The 24,175-nt window shown below is 38.7% G+C and overlaps 41 non-coding genes across 41 annotated transcripts; all 41 read right to left on the reverse strand.

Moving 5' to 3' along the window:
* Positions 1–284: 284 nt before the first annotated feature.
* On the reverse strand, positions 285–357 carry TRNAR-CCU (transfer RNA arginine (anticodon CCU)). Its single transcript has one exon. It is a non-coding gene; the product is annotated as a tRNA-Arg (tRNA).
* A 249-nt stretch (positions 358–606) lies between these two features.
* On the reverse strand, positions 607–699 carry TRNAI-UAU (transfer RNA isoleucine (anticodon UAU)). Its single transcript is given in 2 exon segments — positions 607–642; positions 662–699. It is a non-coding gene; the product is annotated as a tRNA-Ile (tRNA).
* A 616-nt stretch (positions 700–1,315) lies between these two features.
* Positions 1,316–1,388, reverse strand: TRNAR-CCU (transfer RNA arginine (anticodon CCU)). Its single transcript has one exon. It is a non-coding gene; the product is annotated as a tRNA-Arg (tRNA).
* Positions 1,389–2,345: 957 nt separating this feature from the next.
* Positions 2,346–2,418, reverse strand: TRNAR-CCU (transfer RNA arginine (anticodon CCU)). The gene has a single exon. It is a non-coding gene; the product is annotated as a tRNA-Arg (tRNA).
* A 249-nt stretch (positions 2,419–2,667) lies between these two features.
* Positions 2,668–2,760, reverse strand: TRNAI-UAU (transfer RNA isoleucine (anticodon UAU)). Its single transcript is given in 2 exon segments — positions 2,668–2,703; positions 2,723–2,760. It is a non-coding gene; the product is annotated as a tRNA-Ile (tRNA).
* A 616-nt stretch (positions 2,761–3,376) lies between these two features.
* TRNAR-CCU (transfer RNA arginine (anticodon CCU)) lies at positions 3,377–3,449 on the reverse strand. Its single transcript has one exon. It is a non-coding gene; the product is annotated as a tRNA-Arg (tRNA).
* Positions 3,450–3,698: 249 nt separating this feature from the next.
* On the reverse strand, positions 3,699–3,791 carry TRNAI-UAU (transfer RNA isoleucine (anticodon UAU)). The gene is given in 2 exon segments: positions 3,699–3,734; positions 3,754–3,791. It is a non-coding gene; the product is annotated as a tRNA-Ile (tRNA).
* A 616-nt stretch (positions 3,792–4,407) lies between these two features.
* TRNAR-CCU (transfer RNA arginine (anticodon CCU)) lies at positions 4,408–4,480 on the reverse strand. The gene has a single exon. It is a non-coding gene; the product is annotated as a tRNA-Arg (tRNA).
* Positions 4,481–4,729: 249 nt separating this feature from the next.
* TRNAI-UAU (transfer RNA isoleucine (anticodon UAU)) lies at positions 4,730–4,822 on the reverse strand. Its single transcript is given in 2 exon segments — positions 4,730–4,765; positions 4,785–4,822. It is a non-coding gene; the product is annotated as a tRNA-Ile (tRNA).
* A 616-nt stretch (positions 4,823–5,438) lies between these two features.
* Positions 5,439–5,511, reverse strand: TRNAR-CCU (transfer RNA arginine (anticodon CCU)). The gene has a single exon. It is a non-coding gene; the product is annotated as a tRNA-Arg (tRNA).
* A 249-nt stretch (positions 5,512–5,760) lies between these two features.
* TRNAI-UAU (transfer RNA isoleucine (anticodon UAU)) lies at positions 5,761–5,853 on the reverse strand. The gene is given in 2 exon segments: positions 5,761–5,796; positions 5,816–5,853. It is a non-coding gene; the product is annotated as a tRNA-Ile (tRNA).
* A 616-nt stretch (positions 5,854–6,469) lies between these two features.
* TRNAR-CCU (transfer RNA arginine (anticodon CCU)) lies at positions 6,470–6,542 on the reverse strand. Its single transcript has one exon. It is a non-coding gene; the product is annotated as a tRNA-Arg (tRNA).
* A 249-nt stretch (positions 6,543–6,791) lies between these two features.
* TRNAI-UAU (transfer RNA isoleucine (anticodon UAU)) lies at positions 6,792–6,884 on the reverse strand. Its single transcript is given in 2 exon segments — positions 6,792–6,827; positions 6,847–6,884. It is a non-coding gene; the product is annotated as a tRNA-Ile (tRNA).
* A 616-nt stretch (positions 6,885–7,500) lies between these two features.
* Positions 7,501–7,573, reverse strand: TRNAR-CCU (transfer RNA arginine (anticodon CCU)). The gene has a single exon. It is a non-coding gene; the product is annotated as a tRNA-Arg (tRNA).
* A 249-nt stretch (positions 7,574–7,822) lies between these two features.
* TRNAI-UAU (transfer RNA isoleucine (anticodon UAU)) lies at positions 7,823–7,915 on the reverse strand. The gene is given in 2 exon segments: positions 7,823–7,858; positions 7,878–7,915. It is a non-coding gene; the product is annotated as a tRNA-Ile (tRNA).
* A 616-nt stretch (positions 7,916–8,531) lies between these two features.
* On the reverse strand, positions 8,532–8,604 carry TRNAR-CCU (transfer RNA arginine (anticodon CCU)). The gene has a single exon. It is a non-coding gene; the product is annotated as a tRNA-Arg (tRNA).
* Positions 8,605–8,853: 249 nt separating this feature from the next.
* Positions 8,854–8,946, reverse strand: TRNAI-UAU (transfer RNA isoleucine (anticodon UAU)). The gene is given in 2 exon segments: positions 8,854–8,889; positions 8,909–8,946. It is a non-coding gene; the product is annotated as a tRNA-Ile (tRNA).
* Positions 8,947–9,562: 616 nt separating this feature from the next.
* Positions 9,563–9,635, reverse strand: TRNAR-CCU (transfer RNA arginine (anticodon CCU)). The gene has a single exon. It is a non-coding gene; the product is annotated as a tRNA-Arg (tRNA).
* Positions 9,636–9,884: 249 nt separating this feature from the next.
* TRNAI-UAU (transfer RNA isoleucine (anticodon UAU)) lies at positions 9,885–9,977 on the reverse strand. Its single transcript is given in 2 exon segments — positions 9,885–9,920; positions 9,940–9,977. It is a non-coding gene; the product is annotated as a tRNA-Ile (tRNA).
* Positions 9,978–10,593: 616 nt separating this feature from the next.
* Positions 10,594–10,666, reverse strand: TRNAR-CCU (transfer RNA arginine (anticodon CCU)). The gene has a single exon. It is a non-coding gene; the product is annotated as a tRNA-Arg (tRNA).
* Positions 10,667–11,625: 959 nt separating this feature from the next.
* TRNAR-CCU (transfer RNA arginine (anticodon CCU)) lies at positions 11,626–11,698 on the reverse strand. The gene has a single exon. It is a non-coding gene; the product is annotated as a tRNA-Arg (tRNA).
* A 249-nt stretch (positions 11,699–11,947) lies between these two features.
* Positions 11,948–12,040, reverse strand: TRNAI-UAU (transfer RNA isoleucine (anticodon UAU)). The gene is given in 2 exon segments: positions 11,948–11,983; positions 12,003–12,040. It is a non-coding gene; the product is annotated as a tRNA-Ile (tRNA).
* A 616-nt stretch (positions 12,041–12,656) lies between these two features.
* On the reverse strand, positions 12,657–12,729 carry TRNAR-CCU (transfer RNA arginine (anticodon CCU)). Its single transcript has one exon. It is a non-coding gene; the product is annotated as a tRNA-Arg (tRNA).
* A 249-nt stretch (positions 12,730–12,978) lies between these two features.
* Positions 12,979–13,071, reverse strand: TRNAI-UAU (transfer RNA isoleucine (anticodon UAU)). The gene is given in 2 exon segments: positions 12,979–13,014; positions 13,034–13,071. It is a non-coding gene; the product is annotated as a tRNA-Ile (tRNA).
* A 616-nt stretch (positions 13,072–13,687) lies between these two features.
* TRNAR-CCU (transfer RNA arginine (anticodon CCU)) lies at positions 13,688–13,760 on the reverse strand. The gene has a single exon. It is a non-coding gene; the product is annotated as a tRNA-Arg (tRNA).
* Positions 13,761–14,719: 959 nt separating this feature from the next.
* TRNAR-CCU (transfer RNA arginine (anticodon CCU)) lies at positions 14,720–14,792 on the reverse strand. The gene has a single exon. It is a non-coding gene; the product is annotated as a tRNA-Arg (tRNA).
* A 249-nt stretch (positions 14,793–15,041) lies between these two features.
* TRNAI-UAU (transfer RNA isoleucine (anticodon UAU)) lies at positions 15,042–15,134 on the reverse strand. Its single transcript is given in 2 exon segments — positions 15,042–15,077; positions 15,097–15,134. It is a non-coding gene; the product is annotated as a tRNA-Ile (tRNA).
* An 86-nt stretch (positions 15,135–15,220) lies between these two features.
* Positions 15,221–15,313, reverse strand: TRNAI-UAU (transfer RNA isoleucine (anticodon UAU)). Its single transcript is given in 2 exon segments — positions 15,221–15,256; positions 15,276–15,313. It is a non-coding gene; the product is annotated as a tRNA-Ile (tRNA).
* Positions 15,314–15,929: 616 nt separating this feature from the next.
* TRNAR-CCU (transfer RNA arginine (anticodon CCU)) lies at positions 15,930–16,002 on the reverse strand. The gene has a single exon. It is a non-coding gene; the product is annotated as a tRNA-Arg (tRNA).
* A 959-nt stretch (positions 16,003–16,961) lies between these two features.
* On the reverse strand, positions 16,962–17,034 carry TRNAR-CCU (transfer RNA arginine (anticodon CCU)). Its single transcript has one exon. It is a non-coding gene; the product is annotated as a tRNA-Arg (tRNA).
* A 249-nt stretch (positions 17,035–17,283) lies between these two features.
* On the reverse strand, positions 17,284–17,376 carry TRNAI-UAU (transfer RNA isoleucine (anticodon UAU)). The gene is given in 2 exon segments: positions 17,284–17,319; positions 17,339–17,376. It is a non-coding gene; the product is annotated as a tRNA-Ile (tRNA).
* A 616-nt stretch (positions 17,377–17,992) lies between these two features.
* Positions 17,993–18,065, reverse strand: TRNAR-CCU (transfer RNA arginine (anticodon CCU)). Its single transcript has one exon. It is a non-coding gene; the product is annotated as a tRNA-Arg (tRNA).
* Positions 18,066–18,314: 249 nt separating this feature from the next.
* TRNAI-UAU (transfer RNA isoleucine (anticodon UAU)) lies at positions 18,315–18,407 on the reverse strand. Its single transcript is given in 2 exon segments — positions 18,315–18,350; positions 18,370–18,407. It is a non-coding gene; the product is annotated as a tRNA-Ile (tRNA).
* A 616-nt stretch (positions 18,408–19,023) lies between these two features.
* Positions 19,024–19,096, reverse strand: TRNAR-CCU (transfer RNA arginine (anticodon CCU)). The gene has a single exon. It is a non-coding gene; the product is annotated as a tRNA-Arg (tRNA).
* A 249-nt stretch (positions 19,097–19,345) lies between these two features.
* On the reverse strand, positions 19,346–19,438 carry TRNAI-UAU (transfer RNA isoleucine (anticodon UAU)). The gene is given in 2 exon segments: positions 19,346–19,381; positions 19,401–19,438. It is a non-coding gene; the product is annotated as a tRNA-Ile (tRNA).
* A 616-nt stretch (positions 19,439–20,054) lies between these two features.
* TRNAR-CCU (transfer RNA arginine (anticodon CCU)) lies at positions 20,055–20,127 on the reverse strand. The gene has a single exon. It is a non-coding gene; the product is annotated as a tRNA-Arg (tRNA).
* A 958-nt stretch (positions 20,128–21,085) lies between these two features.
* On the reverse strand, positions 21,086–21,158 carry TRNAR-CCU (transfer RNA arginine (anticodon CCU)). Its single transcript has one exon. It is a non-coding gene; the product is annotated as a tRNA-Arg (tRNA).
* A 249-nt stretch (positions 21,159–21,407) lies between these two features.
* Positions 21,408–21,500, reverse strand: TRNAI-UAU (transfer RNA isoleucine (anticodon UAU)). The gene is given in 2 exon segments: positions 21,408–21,443; positions 21,463–21,500. It is a non-coding gene; the product is annotated as a tRNA-Ile (tRNA).
* Positions 21,501–22,116: 616 nt separating this feature from the next.
* On the reverse strand, positions 22,117–22,189 carry TRNAR-CCU (transfer RNA arginine (anticodon CCU)). The gene has a single exon. It is a non-coding gene; the product is annotated as a tRNA-Arg (tRNA).
* A 249-nt stretch (positions 22,190–22,438) lies between these two features.
* Positions 22,439–22,531, reverse strand: TRNAI-UAU (transfer RNA isoleucine (anticodon UAU)). The gene is given in 2 exon segments: positions 22,439–22,474; positions 22,494–22,531. It is a non-coding gene; the product is annotated as a tRNA-Ile (tRNA).
* Positions 22,532–23,147: 616 nt separating this feature from the next.
* On the reverse strand, positions 23,148–23,220 carry TRNAR-CCU (transfer RNA arginine (anticodon CCU)). The gene has a single exon. It is a non-coding gene; the product is annotated as a tRNA-Arg (tRNA).
* Positions 23,221–24,175: the final 955 nt, after the last annotated feature.

Genomic DNA, 24,175 nt, shown 5'->3' on the forward strand with positions numbered 1-24,175 from the left:
TGTTCACTGTGAATGTGTTTGTGTTGCGGCATAAATGAATAGTAAATGAGTGTATTTTGATTTGACTGTATAACGGAAATGACTGACCCTTTCAAAGCAGTGGAAATGCATGGCGATTCTTGGGACTTAAAGTTTTCATTGTATGTTTAATGTGCTATCAGAATTCCCAAGATCTTTTGAACAAGCATATGGGACCATTAAGAAATGAAGAAGACGGTTGAGCACTTTAAATCTGGAAGTAAAATAGAGCATGTGTGTGTGCTTTGGTAATCAACAGCCTCAAACACCCCAGATGGGACTCGAACCCACAATCCCTGGCTTAGGAGGCCAGTGCCTTATCCATTAGGCCACTGGGGCTGAACGAGCTATATCTGAGCACTTAGTTTTTTTTTCTTTTCCAAACAAATCAGTTACTACAATTTGATTTCTAAGAAATGTTCTTGTTTGCAAACTGCAAACTATCTGAAAAACATGGGTGCAGAAGCCAGAAGACATGAAAGCAAAAGAACTAGGCACGTTTCCCCAATGATCATGTTTTGATGCGATGGTGAACCATGAGAGACTTTCTTTGGCAATTGACAAAAATGGATGAAAAGAGGAAAACAATGCTCCAGGTGAGGCTCGAACTCACAACCTCGGCATTGCTCAACAGTTACTGCTTTATAAGTACCGCGCGCTGACCGATTGCGCCACTGGAGCTCTGCTTGGTGTCTGGAAGCTTGCCTTTTTTGCGTCTGTTTCCGAAACCAGTAAACTATGGGAATGTTTGAAGTTAGGAGGCTCTTATAGTATTATACTTCAAGTCATGCATTTCCATTTTTTTTATAAAATGAAGTCATACTCTCTACTTTGCTAGCAGGTTTTTTGTTGAAACTGAAATTCCAAATGTTCTCATGGTGTTATACGTTTACTAAGAATTTTGAACTCTAAATGTGTACCAATTAACAGAAGAATATCATCGTGTTTTATTAAATCAAAAGTCGCTATGCTTGCTAATCATTCAGTTGAAAACTTTTCTGTATCTGGATTGTTGTTCACTGTGAATGTGTTTGTGTTGCGGCATAAATGAATAGTAAATGAGTGTATTTTGATTTGACTGCATAACGGAAATGACTGACCCTTTCAAAGCAGTGGAAATGCATGGCGATTCTTGGGACTTAAAGTTGTCATTGTATGTTTAATATGCTATCAGAATTCCCAAGATCTTTTGAACAAGCATATGGGACCATTAAGAAATGAAGAAGATGGTTGAGCACTTTAAATCTGGAAGTAAAATAGAGCATGTGTGTGTGCTTTGGTAATCAACAGCCTCAAACACCCCAGATGGGACTCGAACCCACAATCCCTGGCTTAGGAGGCCAGTGCCTTATCCATTAGGCCACTGGGGCTGAATGAGAAATAGCTGAGCACTTAGTTTTTTTTTCTTTTTCAAACAAATCAGTTACTACAATTTGATTTCTAAGAAATGTTCTTGTTTGCAAACTGTAAACTATCTGAAAAACATGGGTGCAGAAGCCAGAAGACATGAAAGCAAAAGAACTAGGCACGTTTCCCCAATGATCATGTTTTGATGCGATGGTGAACCATGAGAGACTTTCTTTGGCAATTGACAAAAATGGATGAAAAGAGGAAAACAATGCTCCAGGTGAGGCTCGAACTCACAAACTCGGCATTGCTCAACAGTTACTGCTTTATAAGTACCGCGCGCTGACCGATTGCGCCACTGGAGCTCTGCTTGGTGTCTGGAAGCTTGCCTTTTTTGCGTCTGTTTCCGAAACCAGTAAACTATGGGAATGTTTGAAGTTAGGAGGCTCTTATAGTATTATACTTCAAGTCATGCATTTCCATTTTTTTATAAAATGAAGTCATACTCTCTACTTTGCTAGCAGGTTTTTTGTTGAAACTGAAATTCCAAATGTTCTCATGGTGTTATACGTTTACTAAGAATTTTGAACTCTAAATGTGTACCAATTAACAGAAGAATATCATCGTGTTTTATTAAATCAAAAGTCGCTATGCTTGCTAATCATTCAGTTGAAAACTTTTCTGTAACTGGATTGTTGTTCACTGTGAATGTGTTTGTGTTGCGGCATAAATGAATAGTAAATGAGTGTATTTTGATTTGACTGTATAACGGAAATGACTGACCCTTTCAAAGCAGTGGAAATGCATGGCGATTCTTGGGACTTAAAGTTTTCATTGTATGTTTAATGTGCTATCAGAATTCCCAAGATCTTTTGAACAAGCATATGGGACCATTAAGAAATGAAGAAGATGGTTGAGCACTTTAAATCTGGAAGTAAAATAGAGCATGTGTGTGTGCTTTGGTAATCAACAGCCTCAAACACCCCAGATGGGACTTGAACCCACAATCCCTGGCTTAGGAGGCCAGTGCCTTATCCATTAGGCCACTGGGGCTGAACGCGATATAGCTAAGCACTTAGTTTTTTTTTCTTTTCCAAACAAATCAGTTACTACAATTTGATTTCTAAGAAATGTTCTTGTTTGCAAACTGCAAACTATCTGAAAAACATGGGTGCAGAAGCCAGAAGACATGAAAGCAAAAGAACTAGGCACGTTTCCCCAATGATCATGTTTTGATGCGATGGTGAACCATGAGAGACTTTCTTTGGCAATTGACAAAAATGGATGAAAAGAGGAAAACAATGCTCCAGGTGAGGCTCGAACTCACAACCTCGGCATTGCTCAACAGTTACTGCTTTATAAGTACCGCGCGCTGACCGATTGCACCACTGGAGCTCTGCTTGGTGTCTGGAAGCTTGCCTTTTTTGCGTCTGTTTCCGAAACCAGTAAACTATGGGAATGTTTGAAGTTAGGAGGCTCTTATAGTATTATACTTCAAGTCATGCATTTCCATTTTTTTTATAAAATGAAGTCATACTCTCTACTTTGCTAGCAGGTTTTTTGTTGAAACTGAAATTCCAAATGTTCTCATGGTGTTATACGTTTACTAAGAATTTTGAACTCTAAATGTGTACCAATTAACAGAAGAATATCATCGTGTTTTATTAAATCAAAAGTCGCTATGCTTGCTAATCATTCAGTTGAAAACTTTTCTGTAACTGGATTGTTGTTCACTGTGAATGTGTTTGTGTTGCGGCATAAATGAATAGTAAATGAGTGTATTTTGATTTGACTGTATAACGGAAATGACTGACCCTTTCAAAGCAGTGGAAATGCATGGCGATTCTTGGGACTTAAAGTTTTCATTGTATGTTTAATGTGCTATCAGAATTCCCAAGATCTTTTGAACAAGCATATGGGACCATTAAGAAATGAAGAAGACGGTTGAGCACTTTAAATCTGGAAGTAAAATAGAGCATGTGTGTGTGCTTTGGTAATCAACAGCCTCAAACACCCCAGATGGGACTCGAACCCACAATCCCTGGCTTAGGAGGCCAGTGCCTTATCCATTAGGCCACTGGGGCTGAACGAGATATAGCTGAGCACTTAGTTTTTTTTTCTTTTCCAAACAAATCAGTTACTACAATTTGATTTCTAAGAAATGTTCTTGTTTGCAAACTGCAAACTATCTGAAAAACATGGGTGCAGAAGCCAGAAGACATGAAAGCAAAAGAACTAGGCACGTTTCCCCAATGATCATGTTTTGATGCGATGGTGAACCATGAGAGACTTTCTTTGGCAATTGACAAAAATGGATGAAAAGAGGAAAACAATGCTCCAGGTGAGGCTCGAACTCACAACCTCGGCATTGCTCAACAGTTACTGCTTTATAAGTACCGCGCGCTGACCGATTGCGCCACTGGAGCTCTGCTTGGTGTCTGGAAGCTTGCCTTTTTTGCGTCTGTTTCCGAAACCAGTAAACTATGGGAATGTTTGAAGTTAGGAGGCTCTTATAGTATTATACTTCAAGTCATGCATTTCCATTTTTTTTATAAAATGAAGTCATACTCTCTACTTTGCTAGCAGGTTTTTTGTTGAAACTGAAATTCCAAATGTTCTCATGGTGTTATACGTTTACTAAGAATTTTGAACTCTAAATGTGTACCAATTAACAGAAGAATATCATCGTGTTTTATTAAATCAAAAGTCGCTATGCTTGCTAATCATTCAGTTGAAAACTTTTCTGTATCTGGATTGTTGTTCACTGTGAATGTGTTTGTGTTGCGGCATAAATGAATAGTAAATGAGTGTATTTTGATTTGACTGTATAACGGAAATGACTGACCCTTTCAAAGCAGTGGAAATGCATGGCGATTCTTGGGACTTAAAGTTTTCATTGTATGTTTAATGTGCTATCAGAATTCCCAAGATCTTTTGAACAAGCATATGGGACCATTAGGAAATGAAGAAGACGGTTGAGCACTTTAAATCTGGAAGTAAAATAGAGCATGTGTGTGTGCTTTGGTAATCAACAGCCTCAAACACCCCAGATGGGACTCGAACCCACAATCCCTGGCTTAGGAGGCCAGTGCCTTATCCATTAGGCCACTGGGGCTGAACGAGATATAGCTGAGCACTTAGTTTTTTTTTCTTTTCCAAACAAATCAGTTACTACAATTTGATTTCTAAGAAATGTTCTTGTTTGCAAACTGCAAACTATCTGAAAAACATGGGTGCAGAAGCCAGAAGACATGAAAGCAAAAGAACTAGGCACGTTTCCCCAATGATCATGTTTTGATGCGATGGTGAACCATGAGAGACTTTCTTTGGCAATTGACAAAAATGGATGAAAAGAGGAAAACAATGCTCCAGGTGAGGCTCGAACTCACAACCTCGGCATTGCTCAACAGTTACTGCTTTATAAGTACCGCGCGCTGACCGATTGCGCCACTGGAGCTCTGCTTGGTGTCTGGAAGCTTGCCTTTTTTGCGTCTGTTTCCGAAACCAGTAAACTATGGGAATGTTTGAAGTTAGGAGGCTCTTATAGTATTATACTTCAAGTCATGCATTTCCATTTTTTTTATAAAATGAAGTCATACTCTCTACTTTGCTAGCAGGTTTTTTGTTGAAACTGAAATTCCAAATTTTCTCATGGTGTTATACGTTTACTAAGAATTTTGAACTCTAAATGTGTACCAATTAACAGAAGAATATCATCGTGTTTTATTAAATCAAAAGTCGCTATGCTTGCTAATCATTCAGTTGAAAACTTTTCTGTATCTGGATTGTTGTTCACTGTGAATGTGTTTGTGTTGCGGCATAAATGAATAGTAAATGAGTGTATTTTGATTTGACTGTATAACGGAAATGACTGACCCTTTCAAAGCAGTGGAAATGCATGGCGATTCTTGGGACTTAAAGTTGTCATTGTATGTTTAATGTGCTATCAGAATTCCCAAGATCTTTTGAACAAGCATATGGGACCATTAAGAAATGAAGAAGATGGTTGAGCACTTTAAATCTGGAAGTAAAATAGAGCATGTGTGTGTGCTTTGGTAATCAACAGCCTCAAAAACCCCAGATGGGACTTGAACCCACAATCCCTGGCTTAGGAGGCCAGTGCCTTATCCATTAGGCCACTGGGGCTGAACGCGATATAGCTAAGCACTTAGTTTTTTTTTCTTTTCCAAACAAATCAGTTACTACAATTTGATTTCTAAGAAATGTTCTTGTTTGCAAACTGCAAACTATCTGAAAAACATGGGTGCAGAAGCCAGAAGACATGAAAGCAAAAGAACTAGGCACGTTTCCCCAATGATCATGTTTTGATGCGATGGTGAACCATGAGAGACTTTCTTTGGCAATTGACAAAAATGGATGAAAAGAGGAAAACAATGCTCCAGGTGAGGCTCGAACTCACAACCTCGGCATTGCTCAACAGTTACTGCTTTATAAGTACCGCGCGCTGACCGATTGCACCACTGGAGCTCTGCTTGGTGTCTGGAAGCTTGCCTTTTTTGCGTCTGTTTCCGAAACCAGTAAACTATGGGAATGTTTGAAGTTAGGAGGCTCTTATAGTATTATACTTCAAGTCATGCATTTCCATTTTTTTTATAAAATGAAGTCATACTCTCTACTTTGCTAGCAGGTTTTTTGTTGAAACTGAAATTCCAAATGTTCTCATGGTGTTATACGTTTACTAAGAATTTTGAACTCTAAATGTGTACCAATTAACAGAAGAATATCATCGTGTTTTATTAAATCAAAAGTCGCTATGCTTGCTAATCATTCAGTTGAAAACTTTTCTGTAACTGGATTGTTGTTCACTGTGAATGTGTTTGTGTTGCGGCATAAATGAATAGTAAATGAGTGTATTTTGATTTGACTGTATAACGGAAATGACTGACCCTTTCAAAGCAGTGGAAATGCATGGCGATTCTTGGGACTTAAAGTTTTCATTGTATGTTTAATGTGCTATCAGAATTCCCAAGATCTTTTGAACAAGCATATGGGACCATTAAGAAATGAAGAAGACGGTTGAGCACTTTAAATCTGGAAGTAAAATAGAGCATGTGTGTGTGCTTTGGTAATCAACAGCCTCAAACACCCCAGATGGGACTCGAACCCACAATCCCTGGCTTAGGAGGCCAGTGCCTTATCCATTAGGCCACTGGGGCTGAACGAGATATAGCTGAGCACTTAGTTTTTTTTTCTTTTCCAAACAAATCAGTTACTACAATTTGATTTCTAAGAAATGTTCTTGTTTGCAAACTGCAAACTATCTGAAAAACATGGGTGCAGAAGCCAGAAGACATGAAAGCAAAAGAACTAGGCACGTTTCCCCAATGATCATGTTTTGATGCGATGGTGAACCATGAGAGACTTTCTTTGGCAATTGACAAAAATGGATGAAAAGAGGAAAACAATGCTCCAGGTGAGGCTCGAACTCACAACCTCGGCATTGCTCAACAGTTACTGCTTTATAAGTACCGCGCGCTGACCGATTGCGCCACTGGAGCTCTGCTTGGTGTCTGGAAGCTTGCCTTTTTTGCGTCTGTTTCCGAAACCAGTAAACTATGGGAATGTTTGAAGTTAGGAGGCTCTTATAGTATTATACTTCAAGTCATGCATTTCCATTTTTTTTATAAAATGAAGTCATACTCTCTACTTTGCTAGCAGGTTTTTTGTTGAAACTGAAATTCCAAATGTTCTCATGGTGTTATACGTTTACTAAGAATTTTGAACTCTAAATGTGTACCAATTAACAGAAGAATATCATCGTGTTTTATTAAATCAAAAGTCGCTATGCTTGCTAATCATTCAGTTGAAAACTTTTCTGTATCTGGATTGTTGTTCACTGTGAATGTGTTTGTGTTGCGGCATAAATGAATAGTAAATGAGTGTATTTTGATTTGACTGTATAACGGAAATGACTGACCCTTTCAAAGCAGTGGAAATGCATGGCGATTCTTGGGACTTAAAGTTTTCATTGTATGTTTAATGTGCTATCAGAATTCCCAAGATCTTTTGAACAAGCATATGGGACCATTAAGAAATGAAGAAGACGGTTGAGCACTTTAAATCTGGAAGTAAAATAGAGCATGTGTGTGTGCTTTGGTAATCAACAGCCTCAAACACCCCAGATGGGACTCGAACCCACAATCCCTGGCTTAGGAGGCCAGTGCCTTATCCATTAGGCCACTGGGGCTGAACGAGATATAGCTGAGCACTTAGTTTTTTTTTCTTTTCCAAACAAATCAGTTACTACAATTTGATTTCTAAGAAATGTTCTTGTTTGCAAACTGCAAACTATCTGAAAAACATGGGTGCAGAAGCCAGAAGACATGAAAGCAAAAGAACTAGGCACGTTTCCCCAATGATCATGTTTTGATGCGATGGTGAACCATGAGAGACTTTCTTTGGCAATTGACAAAAATGGATGAAAAGAGGAAAACAATGCTCCAGGTGAGGCTCGAACTCACAACCTCGGCATTGCTCAACAGTTACTGCTTTATAAGTACCGCGCGCTGACCGATTGCGCCACTGGAGCTCTGCTTGGTGTCTGGAAGCTTGCCTTTTTTGCGTCTGTTTCCGAAACCAGTAAACTATGGGAATGTTTGAAGTTAGGAGGCTCTTATAGTATTATACTTCAAGTCATGCATTTCCATTTTTTTTATAAAATGAAGTCATACTCTCTACTTTGCTAGCAGGTTTTTTGTTGAAACTGAAATTCCAAATGTTCTCATGGTGTTATACGTTTACTAAGAATTTTGAACTCTAAATGTGTACCAATTAACAGAAGAATATCATCGTGTTTTATTAAATCAAAAGTCGCTATGCTTGCTAATCATTCAGTTGAAAACTTTTCTGTATCTGGATTGTTGTTCACTGTGAATGTGTTTGTGTTGCGGCATAAATGAATAGTAAATGAGTGTATTTTGATTTGACTGTATAACGGAAATGACTGACCCTTTCAAAGCAGTGGAAATGCATGGCGATTCTTGGGACTTAAAGTTTTCATTGTATGTTTAATGTGCTATCAGAATTCCCAAGATCTTTTGAACAAGCATATGGGACCATTAAGAAATGAAGAAGACGGTTGAGCACTTTAAATCTGGAAGTAAAATAGAGCATGTGTGTGTGCTTTGGTAATCAACAGCCTCAAACACCCCAGATGGGACTCGAACCCACAATCCCTGGCTTAGGAGGCCAGTGCCTTATCCATTAGGCCACTGGGGCTGAACGAGATATAGCTGAGCACTTAGTTTTTTTTTCTTTTCCAAACAAATCAGTTACTACAATTTGATTTCTAAGAAATGTTCTTGTTTGCAAACTGCAAACTATCTGAAAAACATGGGTGCAGAAGCCAGAAGACATGAAAGCAAAAGAACTAGGCACGTTTCCCCAATGATCATGTTTTGATGCGATGGTGAACCATGAGAGACTTTCTTTGGCAATTGACAAAAATGGATGAAAAGAGGAAAACAATGCTCCAGGTGAGGCTCGAACTCACAACCTCGGCATTGCTCAACAGTTACTGCTTTATAAGTACCGCGCGCTGACCGATTGCGCCACTGGAGCTCTGCTTGGTGTCTGGAAGCTTGCCTTTTTTGCGTCTGTTTCCGAAACCAGTAAACTATGGGAATGTTTGAAGTTAGGAGGCTCTTATAGTATTATACTTCAAGTCATGCATTTCCATTTTTTTTATAAAATGAAGTCATACTCTCTACTTTGCTAGCAGGTTTTTTGTTGAAACTGAAATTCCAAATTTTCTCATGGTGTTATACGTTTACTAAGAATTTTGAACTCTAAATGTGTACCAATTAACAGAAGAATATCATCGTGTTTTATTAAATCAAATGTCGCTATGCTTGCTAATCATTCAGTTGAAAACTTTTCTGTATCTGGATTGTTGTTCACTGTGAATGTGTTTGTGTTGCGGCATAAATGAATAGTAAATGAGTGTATTTTGATTTGACTGTAGAACGGAAATGACTGACCCTTTCAAAGCAGTGGAAATGCATGGCGATTCTTGGGACTTAAAGTTGTCATTGTATGTTTAATGTGCTATCAGAATTCCCAAGATCTTTTGAACAAGCATATGGGACCATTAAGAAATGAAGAAGATGGTTGAGCACTTTAAATCTGGAAGTAAAAAAGAGCATGTCTGTGTGCTTTGGTAATCAACAGCCTCAAACACTCCAGATGGGACTCGAACCCACAATCCCTGGCTTAGGAGGCCAGTGCCTTATCCATTAGGCCACTGGGGCTGAACGAGATATAGCTGAGCACTTAGTTTTTTTTTCTTTTCCAAACAAATCAGTTACTACAATTTGATTTCTAAGAAATGTTCTTGTTTGCAAACTGCAAACTATCTGAAAAACATGGGTGCAGAAGCCAGAAGACATGAAAGCAAAAGAACTAGGCACGTTTCCCCAATGATCATGTTTTGATGCGATGGTGAACCATGAGAGACTTTCTTTGGCAATTGACAAAAATGGATGAAAAGAGGAAAACAATGCTCCAGGTGAGGCTCGAACTCACAACCTCGGCATTGCTCAACAGTTACTGCTTTATAAGTACCGCGCGCTGACCGATTGCGCCACTGGAGCTCTGCTTGGTGTCTGGAAGCTTGCCTTTTTTGCGTCTGTTTCCGAAACCAGTAAACTATGGGAATGTTTGAAGTTAGGAGGCTCTTATAGTATTATACTTCAAGTCATGCATTTCCATTTTTTTAATAAAATGAAGTCATACTCTCTACTTTGCTAGCAGGTTTTTTGTTGAAACTGAAATTCCAAATGTTCTCATGGTGTTATACGTTTACTAAGAATTTTGAACTCTAAATGTGTACCAATTAACAGAAGAATATCATCGTGTTTTATTAAATCAAAAGTCGCTATGCTTGCTAATCATTCAGTTGAAAACTTTTCTGTATCTGGATTGTTGTTCACTGTGAATGTGTTTGTGTTGCGGCATAAATGAATAGTAAATGAGTGTATTTTGATTTGACTGTAGAACGGAAATGACTGACACTTTCAAAGCAGTGGAAATGCATGGCGATTCTTGGGACTTAAAGTTGTCATTGTATGTTTAATGTGCTATCAGAATTCCCAAGATCTTTTGAACAAGCATATGGGACCATTAAGAAATGAAGAAGATGGTTGAGCACTTTAAATCTGGAAGTAAAATAGAGCATGTGTGTGTGCTTTGGTAATCAACAGCCTCAAACACCCCAGATGGGACTCGAACCCACAATCCCTGGCTTAGGAGGCCAGTGCCTTATCCATTAGGCCACTGGGGCTGAACGCGATATAGCTAAGCACTTAGTTTTTTTTTCTTTTCCAAACAAATCAGTTACTACAATTTGATTTCTAAGAAATGTTCTTGTTTGCAAACTGCAAACTATCTGAAAAACATGGGTGCAGAAGCCAGAAGACATGAAAGCAAAAGAACTAGGCACGTTTCCCCAATGATCATGTTTTGATGCGATGGTGAACCATGAGAGACTTTCTTTGGCAATTGACAAAAATGGATGAAAAGAGGAAAACAATGCTCCAGGTGAGGCTCGAACTCACAACCTTGGCATTGCTCAACAGTTATTGCTTTATAAGTACCGCGCGCTGACCGCTTGCGCCACTGGAGCTCTGATTGGTGTCTGGAAGCTTGCCTTTTTTGCGTCTGTTTCCGAAACCAGTAAACTATGGGAATGTTTGAAGTTAGGAGGCTCTTATAGTATTATACTTCAAGTCATGCATTTCCATTTTTTTTAATAAAATGAAGTCATACTCTCTACTTTGCTAGCAGGTTTTTTGTTGAAACTGAAATTCCAAATGTTCTCATGGTGTTATACGTTTACTAAGAATTTTGAACTCTAAATGTGTACCAATTAACAGAAGAATATCATCGTGTTTTATTAAATCAAAAGTCGCTATGCTTGCTAATCATTCAGTTGAAAACTTTTCTGTATCTGGATTGTTGTTCACTGTGAATGTGTTTGTGTTGCGGCATAAATGAATAGTAAATGAGTGTATTTTGATTTGACTGTAGAACGGAAATGACTGACCCTTTCAAAGCAGTGGAAATGCATGGCGATTCTTGGGACTTAAAGTTGTCATTCTATGTTTAATGTGCTATCAGAATTCCCAAGATCTTTTGAACAAGCAAATGGGACCATTAAGAAATGAAGAAGACGGTTGAGCACTTTAAATCTGGAAGTTGAATAGAGCATGTGTGTGTGCTTTGGTAATCAACAGCCTCAAACACCCCAGATGGGACTCGAACCCACAATCCCTGGCTTAGGAGGCCAGTGCCTTATCCATTAGGCCACTGGGGCTGAACGAGATATAGCTGAGCACTTAGTTTTTTTTTCTTTTCCAAACAAATCAGTTACTACAATTTGATTTCTAAGAAATGTTCTTGTTTGCAAACTGCAAACTATCTGAAAAACATGGGTGCAGAAGCCAGAAGACATGAAAGCAAAAGAACTAGGCACGTTTCCCCAATGATCATGTTTTGATGCGATGGTGAACCATGAGAGACTTTCTTTGGCAATTGACAAAAATGGATGAAAAGAGGAAAACAATGCTCCAGGTGAGGCTCGAACTCACAACCTCGGCATTGCTCAACAGTTACTGCTTTATAAGTACCGCGCGCTGACCGATTGCGCCACTGGAGCTCTGCTTGGTGTCTGGAAGCTTGCCTTTTTTGCGTCTGTTTCCGAAACCAGTAAACTATGGGAATGTTTGAAGTTAGGAGGCTCTTATAGTATTATACTTCAAGTCATGCATTTCCATTTTTTTTATAAAATGAAGTCATACTCTCTACTTTGCTAGCAGGTTTTTTGTTGAAACTGAAATTCCAAATTTTCTCATGGTGTTATACGTTTACTAAGAATTTTGAACTCTAAATGTGTACCAATTAACAGAAGAATATCATCGTGTTTTATTAAATCAAATGTCGCTATGCTTGCTAATCATTCAGTTGAAAACTTTTCTGTATCTGGATTGTTGTTCACTGTGAATGTGTTTGTGTTGCGGCATAAATGAATAGTAAATGAGTGTATTTTGATTTGACTGTAGAACGGAAATGACTGACCCTTTCAAAGCAGTGGAAATGCATGGCGATTCTTGGGACTTAAAGTTGTCATTGTATGTTTAATGTGCTATCAGAATTCCCAAGATCTTTTGAACAAGCATATGGGACCATTAAGAAATGAAGAAGATGGTTGAGCACTTTAAATCTGGAAGTAAAAAAGAGCATGTCTGTGTGCTTTGGTAATCAACAGCCTCAAACACTCCAGATGGGACTCGAACCCACAATCCCTGGCTTAGGAGGCCAGTGCCTTATCCATTAGGCCACTGGGGCTGAACGAGATATAGCTGAGCACTTAGTTTTTTTTTCTTTTCCAAACAAATCAGTTACTACAATTTGATTTCTAAGAAATGTTCTTGTTTGCAAACTGCAAACTATCTGAAAAACATGGGTGCAGAAGCCAGAAGACATGAAAGCAAAAGAACTAGGCACGTTTCCCCAATGATCATGTTTTGATGCGATGGTGAACCATGAGAGACTTTCTTTGGCAATTGACAAAAATGGATGAAAAGAGGAAAACAATGCTCCAGGTGAGGCTCGAACTCACAACCTCGGCATTGCTCAACAGTTACTGCTTTATAAGTACCGCGCGCTGACCGATTGCGCCACTGGAGCTCTGCTTGGTGTCTGGAAGCTTGCCTTTTTTGCGTCTGTTTCCGAAACCAGTAAACTATGGGAATGTTTGAAGTTAGGAGGCTCTTATAGTATTATACTTCAAGTCATGCATTTCCATTTTTTTAATAAAATGAAGTCATACTCTCTACTTTGCTAGCAGGTTTTTTGTTGAAACTGAAATTCCAAATGTTCTCATGGTGTTATACGTTTACTAAGAATTTTGAACTCTAAATGTGTACCAATTAACAGAAGAATATCATCGTGTTTTATTAAATCAAAAGTCGCTATGCTTGCTAATCATTCAGTTGAAAACTTTTCTGTATCTGGATTGTTGTTCACTGTGAATGTGTTTGTGTTGCGGCATAAATGAATAGTAAATGAGTGTATTTTGATTTGACTGTAGAACGGAAATGACTGACACTTTCAAAGCAGTGGAAATGCATGGCGATTCTTGGGACTTAAAGTTGTCATTGTATGTTTAATGTGCTATCAGAATTCCCAAGATCTTTTGAACAAGCATATGGGACCATTAAGAAATGAAGAAGATGGTTGAGCACTTTAAATCTGGAAGTAAAATAGAGCATGTGTGTGTGCTTTGGTAATCAACAGCCTCAAACACCCCAGATGGGACTCGAACCCACAATCCCTGGCTTAGGAGGCCAGTGCCTTATCCATTAGGCCACTGGGGCTGAACGCGATATAGCTAAGCACTTAGTTTTTTTTTCTTTTCCAAACAAATCAGTTACTACAATTTGATTTCTAAGAAATGTTCTTGTTTGCAAACTGCAAACTATCTGAAAAACATGGGTGCAGAAGCCAGAAGACATGAAAGCAAAAGAACTAGGCACGTTTCCCCAATGATCATGTTTTGATGCGATGGTGAACCATGAGAGACTTTCTTTGGCAATTGACAAAAATGGATGAAAAGAGGAAAACAATGCTCCAGGTGAGGCTCGAACTCACAACCTTGGCATTGCTCAACAGTTATTGCTTTATAAGTACCGCGCGCTGACCGCTTGCGCCACTGGAGCTCTGATTGGTGTCTGGAAGCTTGCCTTTTTTGCGTCTGTTTCCGAAACCAGTAAACTATGGGAATGTTTGAAGTTAGGAGGCTCTTATAGTATTATACTTCAAGTCATGCATTTCCATTTTTTTTAATAAAATGAAGTCATACTCTCTACTTTGCTAGCAGGTTTTTTGTTGAAACTGAAATTCCAAATGTTCTCATGGTGTTATACGTTTACTAAGAATTTTGAACTCTAAATGTGTACCAATTAACAGAAGAATATCATCGTGTTTTATTAAATCAAAAGTCGCTATGCTTGCTAATCATTCAGTTGAAAACTTTTCTGTATCTGGATTGTTGTTCACTGTGAATGTGTTTGTGTTGCGGCATAAATGAATAGTAAATGAGTGTATTTTGATTTGACTGTAGAACGGAAATGACTGACCCTTTCAAAGCAGTGGAAATGCATGGCGATTCTTGGGACTTAAAGTTGTCATTCTATGTTTAATGTGCTATCAGAATTCCCAAGATCTTTTGAACAAGCAAATGGGACCATTAAGAAATGAAGAAGACGGTTGAGCACTTTAAATCTGGAAGTTGAATAGAGCATGTGTGTGTGCTTTGGTAATCAACAGCCTCAAACACCCCAGATGGGACTCGAACCCACAATCCCTGGCTTAGGAGGCCAGTGCCTTATCCATTAGGCCACTGGGGCTGAACGAGATATAGCTGAGCACTTAGTTTTTTTTTCTTTTCCAAACAAATCAGTTACTACAATTTGATTTCTAAGAAATGTTCTTGTTTGCAAACTGCAAACTATCTGAAAAACATGGGTGCAGAAGCCAGAAGACATGAAAGCAAAAGAACTAGGCACGTTTCCCCAATGATCATGTTTTGATGCGATGGTGAACCATGAGAGACTTTCTTTGGCAATTGACAAAAATGGATGAAAAGAGGAAAACAATGCTCCAGGTGAGGCTCGAACTCACAACCTCGGCATTGCTCAACAGTTACTGCTTTATAAGTACCGCGCGCTGACCGATTGCGCCACTGGAGCTCTGCTTGGTGTCTGGAAGCTTGCCTTTTTTGCGTCTGTTTACGAAACCAGTAAATTGACAAAAATGGATGAAAAGAGGAAAACAATGCTCCAGGTGAGGCTCGAACTCACAACCTCGGCATTGCTCAACAGTTACTGCTTTATAAGTACCGCGCGCTGACCGATTGCGCCACTGGAGCTCTGCTTGGTGTCTGGAAGCTTGCCTTTTTTGCGTCTGTTTCCGAAACCAGTAAACTATGGGAATGTTTGAAGTTAGGAGGCTCTTATAGTATTATACTTCAAGTCATGCATTTCCATTTTTTTAATAAAATGAAGTCATACTCTCTACTTTGCTAGCAGGTTTTTTGTTGAAACTGAAATTCCAAATGTTCTCATGGTGTTATACGTTTACTAAGAATTTTGAACTCTAAATGTGTACCAATTAACAGAAGAATATCATCGTGTTTTATTAAATCAAAAGTCGCTATGCTTGCTAATCATTCAGTTGAAAACTTTTCTGTATCTGGATTGTTGTTCACTGTGAATGTGTTTGTGTTGCGGCATAAATGAATAGTAAATGAGTGTATTTTGATTTGACTGTAGAACGGAAATGACTGACACTTTCAAAGCAGTGGAAATGCATGGCGATTCTTGGGACTTAAAGTTGTCATTGTATGTTTAATGTGCTATCAGAATTCCCAAGATCTTTTGAACAAGCATATGGGACCATTAAGAAATGAAGAAGATGGTTGAGCACTTTAAATCTGGAAGTAAAATAGAGCATGTGTGTGTGCTTTGGTAATCAACAGCCTCAAACACCCCAGATGGGACTCGAACCCACAATCCCTGGCTTAGGAGGCCAGTGCCTTATCCATTAGGCCACTGGGGCTGAACGCGATATAGCTAAGCACTTAGTTTTTTTTTCTTTTCCAAACAAATCAGTTACTACAATTTGATTTCTAAGAAATGTTCTTGTTTGCAAACTGCAAACTATCTGAAAAACATGGGTGCAGAAGCCAGAAGACATGAAAGCAAAAGAACTAGGCACGTTTCCCCAATGATCATGTTTTGATGCGATGGTGAACCATGAGAGACTTTCTTTGGCAATTGACAAAAATGGATGAAAAGAGGAAAACAATGCTCCAGGTGAGGCTCGAACTCACAACCTTGGCATTGCTCAACAGTTATTGCTTTATAAGTACCGCGCGCTGACCGCTTGCGCCACTGGAGCTCTGATTGGTGTCTGGAAGCTTGCCTTTTTTGCGTCTGTTTCCGAAACCAGTAAACTATGGGAATGTTTGAAGTTAGGAGGCTCTTATAGTATTATACTTCAAGTCATGCATTTCCATTTTTTTTAATAAAATGAAGTCATACTCTCTACTTTGCTAGCAGGTTTTTTGTTGAAACTGAAATTCCAAATGTTCTCATGGTGTTATACGTTTACTAAGAATTTTGAACTCTAAATGTGTACCAATTAACAGAAGAATATCATCGTGTTTTATTAAATCAAAAGTCGCTATGCTTGCTAATCATTCAGTTGAAAACTTTTCTGTATCTGGATTGTTGTTCACTGTGAATGTGTTTGTGTTGCGGCATAAATGAATAGTAAATGAGTGTATTTTGATTTGACTGTAGAACGGAAATGACTGACCCTTTCAAAGCAGTGGAAATGCATGGCGATTCTTGGGACTTAAAGTTGTCATTCTATGTTTAATGTGCTATCAGAATTCCCAAGATCTTTTGAACAAGCAAATGGGACCATTAAGAAATGAAGAAGACGGTTGAGCACTTTAAATCTGGAAGTTGAATAGAGCATGTGTGTGTGCTTTGGTAATCAACAGCCTCAAACACCCCAGATGGGACTCGAACCCACAATCCCTGGCTTAGGAGGCCAGTGCCTTATCCATTAGGCCACTGGGGCTGAACGAGATATAGCTGAGCACTTAGTTTTTTTTTCTTTTCCAAACAAATCAGTTACTACAATTTGATTTCTAAGAAATGTTCTTGTTTGCAAACTGCAAACTATCTGAAAAACATGGGTGCAGAAGCCAGAAGACATGAAAGCAAAAGAACTAGGCACGTTTCCCCAATGATCATGTTTTGATGCGATGGTGAACCATGAGAGACTTTCTTTGGCAATTGACAAAAATGGATGAAAAGAGGAAAACAATGCTCCAGGTGAGGCTCGAACTCACAACCTCGGCATTGCTCAACAGTTACTGCTTTATAAGTACCGCGCGCTGACCGATTGCGCCACTGGAGCTCTGCTTGGTGTCTGGAAGCTTGCCTTTTTTGCGTCTGTTTCCGAAACCAGTAAACTATGGGAATGTTTGAAGTTAGGAGGCTCTTATAGTATTATACTTCAAGTCATGCATTTCCATTTTTTTTATAAAATGAAGTCATACTCTCTACTTTGCTAGCAGGTTTTTTGTTGAAACTGAAATTCCAAATGTTCTCATGGTGTTATACGTTTACTAAGAATTTTGAACTCTAAATGTGTACCAATTAACAGAAGAATATCATCGTGTTTTATTAAATCAAAAGTCGCTATGCTTGCTAATCATTCAGTTGAAAACTTTTCTGTATCTGGATTGTTGTTCACTGTGAATGTGTTTGTGTTGCGGCATAAATGAATAGTAAATGAGTGTATTTTGATTTGACTGTATAACGGAAATGACTGACCCTTTCAAAGCAGTGGAAATGCATGGCGATTCTTGGGACTTAAAGTTTTCATTGTATGTTTAATGTGCTATCAGAATTCCCAAGATCTTTTGAACAAGCATATGGGACCATTAAGAAATGAAGAAGACGGTTGAGCACTTTAAATCTGGAAGTAAAATAGAGCATGTGTGTGTGCTTTGGTAATCAACAGCCTCAAACACCCCAGATGGGACTCGAACCCACAATCCCTGGCTTAGGAGGCCAGTGCCTTATCCATTAGGCCACTGGGGCTGAACAAGATATAGCTGAGCACTTAGTTTTTTTTTCTTTTCCAAACAAATCAGTTACTACAATTTGATTTCTAAGAAATGTTCTTGTTTGCAAACTGCAAACTATCTGAAAAACATGGGTGCAGAAGCCAGAAGACATGAAAGCAAAAGAACTAGGCACGTTTCCCCAATGATCATGTTTTGATGCGATGGTGAACCATGAGAGACTTTCTTTGGCAATTGACAAAAATGGATGAAAAGAGGAAAACAATGCTCCAGGTGAGGCTCGAACTCACAACCTCGGCATTGCTCAACAGTTACTGCTTTATAAGTACCGCGCGCTGACCGATTGCGCCACTGGAGCTCTGCTTGGAGTCTGGAAGCTTGCCTTTTTTGCGTCTGTTTCCGAAACCAGTAAACTATGGGAATGTTTGAAGTTAGGAGGCTCTTATAGTATTATACTTCAAGTCATGCATTTCCATTTTTTTTATAAAATGAAGTCATACTCTCTACTTTGCTAGCAGGTTTTTTGTTGAAACTGAAATTCCAAATGTTCTCATGGTGTTATACCTTTACTAAGAATTTTGAACTCTAAATGTGTACCAATTAACAGAAGAATATCATCGTGTTTTATTAAATCAAAAGTCGCTATGCTTGCTAATCATTCAGTTGAAAACTTTTCTGTAACTGGATTGTTGTTCACTGTGAATGTGTTTGTGTTGCGGCATAAATGAATAGTAAATGAGTGTATTTTGATTTGACTGTATAACGGAAATGACTGACCCTTTCAAAGCAGTGGAAATGCATGGCGATTCTTGGGACTTAAAGTTTTCATTGTATGTTTAATGTGCTATCAGAATTCCCAAGATCTTTTGAACAAGCATATGGGACCATTAAGAAATGAAGAAGACGGTTGAGCACTTTAAATCTGGAAGTAAAATAGAGCATGTGTGTGTGCTTTGGTAATCAACAGCCTCAAACACCCCAGATGGGACTCGAACCCACAATCCCTGGCTTAGGAGGCCAGTGCCTTATCCATTAGGCCACTGGGGCTGAACGAGATATAGCTGAGCACTTAGTTTTTTTTTCTTTTCCAAACAAATCAGTTACTACAATTTGATTTCTAAGAAATGTTCTTGTTTGCAAACTGCAAACTATCTGAAAAACATGGGTGCAGAAGCCAGAAGACATGAAAGCAAAAGAACTAGGCACGTTTCCCCAATGATCATGTTTTGATGCGATGGTGAACCATGAGAGACTTTCTTTGGCAATTGACAAAAATGGATGAAAAGAGGAAAACAATGCTCCAGGTGAGGCTCGAACTCACAACCTCGGCATTGCTCAACAGTTACTGCTTTATAAGTACCGCGCGCTGACCGATTGCGCCACTGGAGCTCTGCTTGGTGTCTGGAAGCTTGCCTTTTTTGCGTCTGTTTCCGAAACCAGTAAACTATGGGAATGTTTGAAGTTAGGAGGCTCTTATAGTATTATACTTCAAGTCATGCATTTCCATTTTTTTTATAAAATGAAGTCATACTCTCTACTTTGCTAGCAGGTTTTTTGTTGAAACTGAAATTCCAAATGTTCTCATGGTGTTATACGTTTACTAAGAATTTTGAACTCTAAATGTGTACCAATTAACAGAAGAATATCATCGTGTTTTATTAAATCAAAAGTCGCTATGCTTGCTAATCATTCAGTTGAAAACTTTTCTGTATCTGGATTGTTATTCACTGTGAATGTGTTTGTGTTGCGGCATAAATGAATAGTAAATGAGTGTATTTTGATTTGACTGTATAACGGAAATGACTGACCCTTTCAAAGCAGTGGAAATGCATGGCGATTCTTGGGACTTAAAGTTTTCATTGTATGTTTAATGTGCTATCAGAATTCCCAAGATCTTTTGAACAAGCATATGGGACCATTAAGAAATGAAGAAGACGGTTGAGCACTTTAAATCTGGAAGTAAAATAGAGCATGTGTGTGTGCTTTGGTAATCAACAGCCTCAAACACCCCAGATGGGACTCGAACCCACAATCCCTGGCTTAGGAGGCCAGTGCCTTATCCATTAGGCCACTGGGGCTGAACAAGATATAGCTGAGCACTTAGTTTTTTTTTCTTTTCCAAACAAATCAGTTACTACAATTTGATTTCTAAGAAATGTTCTTGTTTGCAAACTGCAAACTATCTGAAAAACATGGGTGCAGAAGCCAGAAGACATGAAAGCAAAAGAACTAGGCACGTTTCCCCAATGATCATGTTTTGATGCGATGGTGAACCATGAGAGACTTTCTTTGGCAATTGACAAAAATGGATGAAAAGAGGAAAACAATGCTCCAGGTGAGGCTCGAACTCACAACCTCGGCATTGCTCAACAGTTACTGCTTTATAAGTACCGCGCACTGACCGATTGCGCCACTGGAGCTCTGCTTGGTGTCTGGAAGCTTGCCTTTTTTGCGTCTGTTTCCGAAACCAGTAAACTATGGGAATGTTTGAAGTTAGGAGGCTCTTATAGTATTATACTTCAAGTCATGCATTTCCATTTTTTTTATAAAATGAAGTCATACTCTGTACTTTGCTAGCAGGTTTTTTGTTGAAACTGAAATTCCAAATGTTCTCATGGTGTTATACGTTTACTAAGAATTTTGAACTCTAAATGTGTACCAATTAACAGAAGAATATCATCGTGTTTTATTAAATCAAAAGTCGCTATGCTTGCTAATCATTCAGTTGAAAACTTTTCTGTAACTGGATTGTTGTTCACTGTGAATGTGTTTGTGTTGCGGCATAAATGAATAGTAAATGAGTGTATTTTGATTTGACTGTATAACGGAAATGACTGACCCTTTCAAAGCAGTGGAAATGCATGGCGATTCTTGGGACTTAAAGTTTTCATTGTATGTTTAATGTGCTATCAGAATTCCCAAGATCTTTTGAACAAGCATATGGGACCATTAAGAAATGAAGAAGACGGTTGAGCACTTTAAATCTGGAAGTAAAATAGAGCATGTGTGTGTGCTTTGGTAATCAACAGCCTCAAACACCCCAGATGGGACTCGAACCCACAATCCCTGGCTTAGGAGGCCAGTGCCTTATCCATTAGGCCACTGGGGCTGAACGAGATATAGCTGAGCACTTAGTTTTTTTTTCTTTTCCAAACAAATCAGTTACTACAATTTGATTTCTAAGAAATGTTCTTGTTTGCAAACTGCAAACTATCTGAAAAACATGGGTGCAGAAGCCAGAAGACATGAAAGCAAAAGAACTAGGCACGTTTCCCCAATGATCATGTTTTGATGCGATGGTGAACCATGAGAGACTTTCTTTGGCAATTGACAAAAATGGATGAAAAGAGGAAAACAATGCTCCAGGTGAGGCTCGAACTCACAACCTCGGCATTGCTCAACAGTTACTGCTTTATAAGTACCGCACGCTGACCGATTGCGCCACTGGAGCTCTGCTTGGTGTCTGGAAGCTTGCCTTTTTTGCGTCTGTTTCCGAAACCAGTAAACTATGGGAATGTTTGAAGTTAGGAGGCTCTTATAGTATTATACTTCAAGTCATGCATTTCCATTTTTTTTATAAAATGAAGTCATACTCTCTACTTTGCTAGCAGGTTTTTTGTTGAAACTGAAATTCCAAATGTTCTCATGGTGTTATACGTTTACTAAGAATTTTGAACTCTAAATGTGTACCAATTAACAGAAGAATATCATCGTGTTTTATTAAATCAAAAGTCGCTATGCTTGCTAATCATTCAGTTGAAAACTTTTCTGTATCTGGATTGTTGTTCACTGTGAATGTGTTTGTGTTGCGGCATAAATGAATAGTAAATGAGTGTATTTTGATTTGACTGTATAACGGAAATGACTGACCCTTTCAAAGCAGTGGAAATGCATGGCGATTCTTGGGACTTAAAGTTTTCATTGTATGTTTAATGTGCTATCAGAATTCCCAAGATCTTTTGAACAAGCATATGGGACCATTAAGAAATGAAGAAGACGGTTGAGCACTTTAAATCTGGAAGTAAAATAGAGCATGTGTGTGTGCTTTGGTAATCAACAGCCTCAAACACCCCAGATGGGACTCGAACCCACAATCCCTGGCTTAGGAGGCCAGTGCCTTATCCATTAGGCCACTGGGGCTGAACGAGATATAGCTGAGCACTTAGTTTTTTTTTCTTTTCCAAACAAATCAGTTACTACAATTTGATTTCTAAGAAATGTTCTTGTTTGCAAACTGCAAACTATCTGAAAAACATGGGTGCAGAAGCCAGAAGACATGAAAGCAAAAGAACTAGGCACGTTTCCCCAATGATCATGTTTTGATGCGATGGTGAACCATGAGAGACTTTCTTTGGCAATTGACAAAAATGGATGAAAAGAGGAAAACAATGCTCCAGGTGAGGCTCGAACTCACAACCTCGGCATTGCTCAACAGTTACTGCTTTATAAGTACCGCGCGCTGACCGATTGCGCCACTGGAGCTCTGCTTGGTGTCTGGAAGCTTGCCTTTTTTGCGTCTGTTTCCGAAACCAGTAAACTATGGGAATGTTTGAAGTTAGGAGGCTCTTATAGTATTATACTTCAAGTCATGCATTTCCATTTTTTTAATAAAATGAAGTCATACTCTCTACTTTGCTAGCAGGTTTTTTGTTGAAACTGAAATTCCAAATGTTCTCATGGTGTTATACGTTTACTAAGAATTTTGAACTCTAAATGTGTACCAATTAACAGAAGAATATCATCGTGTTTTATTAAATCAAAAGTCGCTATGCTTGCTAATCATTCAGTTGAAAACTTTTCTGTATCTGGATTGTTGTTCACTGTGAATGTGTTTGTGTTGCGGCATAAATGAATAGTAAATGAGTGTATTTTGATTTGACTGTATAACGGAAATGACTGACCCTTTCAAAGCAGTGGAAATGCATGGCGATTCTTGGGACTTAAAGTTTTCATTGTATGTTTAATGTGCTATCAGAATTCCCAAGATCTTTTGAACAAGCATATGGGACCATTAAGAAATGAAGAAGACGGTTGAGCACTTTAAATCTGGAAGTAAAATAGAGCATGTGTGTGTGCTTTGGTAATCAACAGCCTCAAACACCCCAGATGGGACTCGAACCCACAATCCCTGGCTTAGGAGGCCAGTGCCTTATCCATTAGGCCACTGGGGCTGAACGAGATATAGCTGAGCACTTAGTTTTTTTTTCTTTTCCAAACAAATCAGTTACTACAATTTGATTTCTAAGAAATGTTCTTGTTTGCAAACTGCAAACTATCTGAAAAACATGGGTGCAGAAGCCAGAAGACATGAAAGCAAAAGAACTAGGCACGTTTCCCCAATGATCATGTTTTGATGCGATGGTGAACCATGAGAGACTTTCTTTGGCAATTGACAAAAATGGATGAAAAGAGGAAAACAATGCTCCAGGTGAGGCTCGAACTCACAACCTCTGCATTGCTCAACAGTTACTGCTTTATAAGTACCGCGCGCTGACCGATTGCGCCACTGGAGCTCTGCTTGGTGTCTGGAAGCTTGCCTTTTTTGCGTCTGTTTCCAAAACCAGTAAACTATGGGAATGTTTGAAGTTAGGAGGCTCTTATAGTATTATACTTCAAGTCATGCATTTCCATTTTTTTTATAAAATGAAGTCATACTCTCTACTTTGCTAGCAGGTTTTTTGTTGAAACTGAAATTCCAAATGTTCTCATGGTGTTATACCTTTACTAAGAATTTTGAACTCTAAATGTGTACCAATTAACAGAAGAATATCATCGTGTTTTATTAAATCAAAAGTCGCTATGCTTGCTAATCATTCAGTTGAAAACTTTTCTGTAACTGGATTGTTGTTCACTGTGAATGTGTTTGTGTTGCGGCATAAATGAATAGTAAATGAGTGTATTTTGATTTGACTGTATAACGGAAATGACTGACCCTTTCAAAGCAGTGGAAATGCATGGCGATTCTTGGGACTTAAAGTTTTCATTGTATGTTTAATGTGCTATCAGAATTCCCAAGATCTTTTGAACAAGCATATGGGACCATTAAGAAATGAAGAAGACGGTTGAGCACTTTAAATCTGGAAGTAAAATAGAGCATGTGTGTGTGCTTTGGTAATCAACAGCCTC

Source organism: Engystomops pustulosus, chromosome 4 (genome assembly GCF_040894005.1).
Source record: "Engystomops pustulosus chromosome 4, aEngPut4.maternal, whole genome shotgun sequence".
Lineage (NCBI taxonomy): Eukaryota > Metazoa > Chordata > Amphibia > Anura > Leptodactylidae > Engystomops > Engystomops pustulosus.